Raw genomic sequence first — 8374 nt, 5'->3', positions numbered from 1 at the left:
AAGCTTCCTCTCCAGAGCTCTGCTCCAGAATTTGACACACCAAGAAGACTTTTATGGTGTCATTAGTGTAACAGTTCCACCGAGGACAAATGATACTGCGGGTTAAGAGGAGTTAATCACCTGCCAATCAAACCTCATCAAGCCGTCTCTACGGATGAGGCTCTTTACAAATCTCATCATATGTACAGAGCCTTCAATTAAGCAGATACAGGAAAGGAGACACATGCAGAGAGGAGAGAGAGTGACAGGTCGAGCAGAGGGCAAGCTGGGAGGGTGGGAAAAGAAGAAAGACAGAGCTGGAGGGAGACAGAGACAGTAAGCAGAGTTGGACGACTCTTGTCTGACACTAAGCAGCAGACACGTAATGTCTTAAAAGGCCATCGCAGTCAATAAAGTTCCTAATGTGCTTAAAGCAATTACTGTGTCCGGAGAGGAGCAGAGAGCATGCAGGATATTAACCTCAGTAACCCGCTCTATCTGGTCCATAATTAAATTATCCTCACATACTCATTCTAATACAGACACACACACTCATGCTAGCATACAGGACATTGATGCATGTTCACATAAAGTATGTGTTGAGCCATATCCCTACCTGACAAGAGAAGAAAAAACAAGAATAAAAGTTAATGAAAGTTAAAGATATATGATAATTTGGGATCTCAGCGCTGCACAGTAACAAGTTTTCTGTTTTGACGACTGTTGTATAATTTATAGCACACTGAAGGTTTCCATATATCCTTTTGAAAACAAATGACCAACTCTCTGACAGTGTCAATGGTCTCTCCTTTCTATGATAGTTCTTGGCAACAAATTTTTTCAAGGGTTTCCTAGTTTCCTATGTTCTGGGGGAAATTGTGGGGAGAACGTGTTCAACCGGTCTTTAGAGAGTCAAGCAATTAATAATAACAATAACAATAATAATAATAATGTAAAGGGGAAATTACAATTTACACTCTGCTATTACACACATTACACACAGGCCTGAATTACACACACATGCTCAGTACCTATACATGCACTAAATGGAGAGATGTCAGAGTGAGGGGGCTTCCCCTGGAAAGGCATCCGAGCATTTGGGGGTTTGGTGCCTTGCTCAAGAAGAGCTACTAGTCCACCCCATATTTTGGTCTTGCTAACTAACCCAACTACTTATTGACTGAGCTACTGCCACCCCTTACAATTCAATCAATCAATTCAACGTAAATTGGTCTAATCACATTTCCAGTGAATGTGCTGTATGTATTGCATTTCTTTTAAGAAAATTACTCTTGAAATTAGCAACTCAACATATTCAACTCTACCAGCCACTTGCATATTTTATTATTATTTGTCTACTGCTAACTCTGAACCCTGCTGACATTTGGGTCTGCTGCCTGTTTCTTCAACTCTTTTTCCTTTCTCACTCTGCATTGTGTATATTCAAATTTAAATAGCTGTGTCCAAGTAGTGTAGCTAATAAGCTCTTCAAGTTGATTTAATGCTGCTTAATAGTTGTCATACAAAAGGCTGTTTGCAGAGCCAGAGAGAAATCTTGGCACTATTGACCCTAATTATGGCTTCTGAAAATAACTAACCACCCTTAAGCATTGTGCATGGGCCCCTGTTGGAGCTTTCCTCAGCATCTTGGACGACTTTGTGGTTGGACTGGGCAGCAAGCAAATTTAGTATTTGTTGATGGTGCCTCTTCGGCTTATTTTGCTGTTGTGTTTGCATTAAGTCATATTTTTGACCTTGCTTTGGGAATTCTAAGCTGCTGTGTGTGTGTGTGTGCGTGTGTGCGTGTGTGTGTGTGTGTGTGTGTGTGTGTGTGTGCATTTCTCTAGGTATGCATTTTTTTTTACCATGCTGAGGAGGACTTTGTTGCTCTGGCAAAACGACACAGGAGGATAGGCTGTCTGGGAAAAAAAAGGTGTTAGTCCATCAGCAGATTATCAGGCACACTCTCTTACACACACATTTACAATGTGCATACACACACAAGAATAAAATACAGCCATCAACTACTGACTAATATAGAGCTGGAGATAGGAAAGGTATTGTTTGCCATCGGTTACCGCCAGTCTGTTGCATCCACCAATATGCATGCATGTTCAAAAACGCATTATGCACGTGGATATTCCCTCAAGTAAGCTTTGTCACACGGAGAACAATTTGTCACCCTGTTGTGTTTAAGATGTCAAGATGAACAGAGTGTGAACATTATGAACTGGGTTAGTGCACTGAATTTAATCAAATCAACTACTGCAAACCCAGCAGGAATTACAGCTTAAACCACATTACAGCAAGTAAGCACATTTGGAAAAATCTTACATATGTCCTTGAGGCAGGCCTATTTCGATAGCACATGTTAATGAATATTTAATGATGATAATAGTAACCTCTCCAGCAGTCTTGATTTTCAAACATGCGTCACTGCACATTTGAGGAAATGTCTCAGCATGTTATCTGGAAGAAAACGATGATTTGAATCAGTATATGTGAAACTGTATCCAAGCTTCACTCTGCTTAGCGCTATAAAAAGATATCCTAAAAAGACGTCCTCACGGCAATGAAAAAAAATAAGTAAAGAAAGTTGTTGCATTAACAGCTTGCTGATGCCATTTACACAGTAATTGCAATCATCTCTGGGAGGATGTAATCTTCAGCACTATCATGCCACCTTTGACAAATATAAAGACTTGTCTATCACAGAGGCCTCTGATGATTGGAGCTAATAACACCTGGATATTGCAGCTTGATTTCTTTCTGCTTTATTGGGCCATTTTCTACAAAGATGTGTTCTACACATGATTCCAATAAATTATCTCAGACTCATTCAGGCCTAGGATTCTGTGTAGATAGATGAATGTGAATTAAACATGCTGTGAATGGCAAAATTGTATGGTCTTAATGAAGGACACAAACAGGATTCAAATGTAAATGTATGCTTTCCACAAGAAAATGACACAGCTCCTGTATGTTTTTTCGTGTGAGTGTGTATTAATCAGGACAATTAAGATACAGAGCAAACATCTACAAGGATACAAGGATCTACTGTAATTGGACTCAATGACATTGAAAATGATCTCTCGAGGATAAATAAAGGTTGAATACAGAGCAAGCACAAATGAGCAATAATTAAATGAAATTATTATTATTTTGTTTGTCTTGAGTAGTAGTTCCTTTAATTTCAGTGAGGGACAAAGCCACCGGACAGATGTCTGTACTGCTAATATTCATTTTATTTGCTCACACTGTGTGTTTTCTTCCTTTTTCTACATATCATAGAAGGCCAGGGAGAGCAAACAAAAAAACTAGTACGAAGCGAAAATTCATGACTATAGCCTTGGGGAATAGAAGGACAGCACAGTAGGGACCATTTTTGTGTGTGTGTGTGTCTGTGTGTATATCTATGAGAGACATAAAGAAAATACAATTTCTCTCAGAGCTAAAATGAGGTTAGGGAATTGGATAGAACACTTTCGTTCCCCCCAATGAAAATGCCTCTCTCATATTTGCAGGAGGACATATGGTGTGTGAAGCAAAGCCATCAGATGATGACAGGGGGAAAGGAATGCTTGAGAGCTGGAAGAGTTGACAAGGAAGAAAAAAACAACATGAAACCGAGTAAAGGGGGAATCAGTTAGGGAGATTGCTTGGGAAACCTTGGGCTGGCACCACTGTAAACTTTAATCAAGAAACTTCCTATGGGGGGGTGAGTGCCAGTGTTACAACCATCTAAACAAAACACTGAGATTCTGTCAAAACGCTGATGGCCTGCACAGCATGTTCTAACACCGTGCAGCACAATATGCAGTGTCCACTTCACCTCACTCCATCACTGTCAATGTGCTGATACACTTACGTTCGCACATGTGCTGACGCAGCCACACAGCACACACACACCTTTACACCTGCACACACAGTTACAGACACACAGTTACACACACACACACAACCACACAAACACACACACACACACACACAACCCACACACACACACACACACACACACACACACACACACACACACACAACCACACACACACACCACAACACAAACACCCACACACACACACACACACACACACACACACACACACACAACACAACAGGCAAGACAAGGTGGTAGACAGTCTGTGTGGAGATAGATGGGGGAGGTAAATAGGGGGTCATGGCAGTGTGATGGAATGGGAGGGGAGAATTCATCCTGTGTTTCCTCCAGCCTCTGTCCCCTTGCTGACAGCATCTTGAAATAGGGCTCACTGTGTCTGTAATATAATAATATAATATATAAGAGAGGATTCAGGCCGATCGATGCTGAGAGACGAGGGAAGAGATGAGGAACGAGGGGAGAGGAGACGAGAGGAGAGAGAGAGAGAGAGAGAGAGAGAGAGTTTTTTTAACTTCTGTGTGTGTTTCTCTGTCTGTGTGTTGTGTATGTCCTCAGCTCTGGGAGCGGGATGAAAGCGGTGAATGTGAAGAAAGATGGAGATAACACCAGGAAGGATGAGTGAAGATGGGAGAGATAGAGAAAGAGAGAGTGAGAAAGCCCTCTGGGGAAAATTAAACATCCTTACTGTTTCGTTTTTTATGTTCAGGTCTGGTTTGAACTGGAATCCCACTGGGCCAGTGGTCAGTAAAGTGTTGTTGGATCCTGCTGAGCATCTGTCTATGTTCTTTACATGTTGGCAACACCTGGGGGTAATTGTTTAAATATTGTTGCTGCTAAAGGCTGTTAAAGGTACAAGAGACATAGCTGTAAATGTGATCGCTAAAATTAGGGTGCGTTTTTCCATTTCTGGCACCAGTGGGACAGGTTTGGGTCATTCAAATAGTGTCTTTGTTTAGAAATGAAAAAAAAAAAATGCAGAACAGAAAACATCCTTTGGGTGTGGGAGAATGTTTCTATGGTGGAAATGCCACATGAATGCAAATCGACCTTTAGCTACTTTCAACTGACTTTAAAATATTGATTTAATTCTGCTCAGCTTTACCAATACAAATAAAATTACAAAAATCTACGCAATAGACCAAAATTCCCTTTGTCATCTTTCGCCCACTTTTTTGGACCAAAACTAACTGTTGTGTTAAATTATTTTTTGTTTGGCAGATAAAACACGGCTCTCTTGGGACATACATACCAAAACATGCCATCAATACGGCAAAAAAAAAGGCTTTAAAGAAGCTGTTAAAAACAAAAACCTGGCTTTAGGCAATGTGTTGGGATTGATTGAGAGATCCTTTTGTTCTGCATGTTTTAAAGCATATAAATATAGATTGTGTGTGCTTTTTCAACAGGTGTACAAATAATGATGGTAGGTTTGTGTCTCCAGCATTGAGCAGCACTGAGCAAGTAACCTTTTATTTAGTGATTGGCCTCCCTAACCCAAGTCAACCTGCTGGTTTCAACAGGCACGTTTGTGATTTTGCTGCTGTGTACATTGTGAAATAAAACGTGCCTTTCACTCTGTTGGTGGAGCTGTGTGTGCTTGTCTGTCGTTTAGAAAAATAAGGGTTTCAAATCTAGCCATCTGTGAAGTAGTGTTGAGCAAGGCCGTATACTTATCTTAGTTCCACAGTACCTTCCTCTTTTAACTTTCAACTCTGTTTCTTACATTGTGTCATTCAGTCTGTCTTCCTTTGTCTTCTGCAGTCTCTCCCTCTTTCTCTCCCAAGGGATAAAGACCCTCCCAGTCCTCAGCTCACTGAAGCCTGTGTGGAGTAATTAGAATTAAAGTATTAGAGTCAAAAAGGAGGATTTTTGTCTGATTATGATGAAGGAAAAACTATAATCCAAATATTCCCTTGTGGGGGTTTCTTATTTCAGTGAAATGCACTCTTTTAAACACAATACGTTGAAAAGACCAAACATTATTTGCTGTTACCTTTTTGAAGCTGTGAACATGTGTGTGCAAGTTTGTTTTTAGGCGTGTGTGAACACGAACATGTGAGAATGGTGTTTACAAGTGTGTTTGTACTGGGTTGTGTGGGTGAAAGGGAATGGCCTCATCTATCTGCCTTACTCTTCGTGATGAAGCTGACTTTTCCTCATGATTAAAAATGAATGTCACACATACCCTGACACTTTTTTCCCTCCTTGCTCCTCCTGGCTCTCTCCTCCCATCTCATTCTCTACAACCCCCTCTCTTTCTGACATATTTCATCAAAGGCCTCCTCACAGGTAACAGTCACCCTGATCTCATTAACTACTGCTAAGCACAGAAGACTTGAAAGACACACACTGTGTCAAACACACGCACACACACACACACACACACACACACCACACACACACACACACACACACACACACACACACACACACACACACACACACACACACCCAACCCACACACCACACCACACACACACCCACACACATACACGCTGCTTGTATAACGGTTGCATAGGACAAGAGTATCAAAGACAGGAACCTTTCAGAAGGCTCATGTATAATTCTTAAACTGAGGATATCAATCTAATGATTTCAGGCTACTGCACAAGCACTGAGATAGGCTTTTATAATGGCTCTGTGTGCGCGGAGCCTATGTGTGTGTGTTATACCCCCTCTCACTCAGTCTCTGTCCTGTTAGAAGCCGTATTAACCTGGGGTCTCTCTGCTCTCCCAATCACTGTAACCCCATTAACTCCCATTAAGTCTCATTACTACCTTCATGAGGATCGTTACCGCTGGCTTTATCTAATTTCCTAAACACCCCAGTATGCAGGATGTCTGCTTGGTGTAACACAAGTTTTGTCAGTAATTGTGAGTCGCTATGCATTTCACACCAGGTGTGAATAGTGTTTTGCCAGTCAACGATTGGCAGTAATTGAGCAATCCACTGCCTTCAAAAGACGAAAAGGCAGCTCACACTGCCAAGGAAACTGTTGTCAAGGCCTGAAGGGCTGTGTGGAAAATCTACCAGAGACGGGGGCACTGGACTGACAACCTGACACAGAGTCAACTATAATTATACTTGACTGTCAGAGTAAAATATTCAGCAATGTGTGGTCATGAGGATGAATTATATATTCACTCCCATCAGGACTTCTGTTCCAGAGTGGGATTTGATCTTGTAAGAGCCAAGAGGGAGTGGGATCTGGAGTAAAATGGAGAGAAAAAAAATTCCCAACGTTCAAATGTTCATTACAAATGTTCCCAACAGGAACATTTGTAATGAAATTCTTTGGCCAGATCCAGCTAGGCGAAGAGATTTTCTGTAATTGTAAACTATACTGGATACAGTATTCTATGTCTGTCTGTTGTTTGCTGAGCTATAGTTTTTTCCAATTACTAACATACTAAAATGACATGCATAGCACAATTATTTAAACTGACACACAGAGAGCAAAACCCATTCTCAAGTCTCCAACAATCTAAACACATTTTCTGCTTTACACACATTTTGCAATTCAAAATGGCACTTTTTAAATGATCAGAACTCGGTTCTTTGCATAAGACAAAACAATCTGACATAAAGTCACAAGTTTGCAATTTAAAAACACGGCCATTCAAAATGACACCACATGAACTAATTGGCCAATATATGTGCAACCTGGCCAAACTCCTCAGTGGTTAAATGTTACCATTTTCAATCAGGAAGTAAACACTATAAAAAGACCACAGGTGAATACCTTTTTTTTTTTTAAAACAACAATGGAAAACCCAGGTGTGTGGCAAGATGCTGCCTAATTATTTTTCTTACCTCAATTTTTCTATAATTCTTTTCTGCACATATTTTCTGCAATTTTCTTTTTCAGTTTACTGTTTGTTGTGAGCACATTTTTGTTCAGTCCAATGTAAAACTGTTTCAACAGCATGTGTGTGTATCTGCAAATATTTTGGTGCATGGTAACAAACAGAAGCCTTTTGTATAATTTGAACTGATTTTTGAATTTTAGTATTATGGCAAAGCATACTAAAGATGAGAGTGCTTTTCATTATGCACAACAGTGTACAGTTGGTTAGACAAACAGCTGGTAATATGAATGAAGTGTTTGCCATTTGGTGCAAAAGTTTGATTCTGATAATGCTATATGTAGTTTTGGTTGCAGTGCTTCATTTTGCTACCCTGGAAATCCAAAGTTCTCACAAGAGCACAATTTGAATTTGCTCAGCGAGGTACTCTGGCATCGAGTAATGCTGCTCATTAACTATACCTTTGTAGCCGAGTTGCACCAATCAAATCGGTGAATCTGATTTAGGCGGGCCAGAGGCTTGATAAACAGATGATGACGATCTAATCTAGCGTATGAGGCTCTGGTTATGTCCCCCCATGTGTTGTTGTGATTGGTCATAGTGTTATCCAATCGCGTGCGGTGAGATTTTCAAATGCACGCTTGGTGCCACCCCTTGAGATGGACAACTTTCATTACTCAATGCCAGACC

Source organism: Etheostoma spectabile, chromosome 6 (genome assembly GCF_008692095.1).
Source record: "Etheostoma spectabile isolate EspeVRDwgs_2016 chromosome 6, UIUC_Espe_1.0, whole genome shotgun sequence".
NCBI classification, from domain to species: Eukaryota; Metazoa; Chordata; class Actinopteri; order Perciformes; family Percidae; genus Etheostoma; species Etheostoma spectabile.
The sequence above is the reverse complement of the archived record's forward strand: the minus strand, read 5'-3'. Positions refer to the sequence as shown.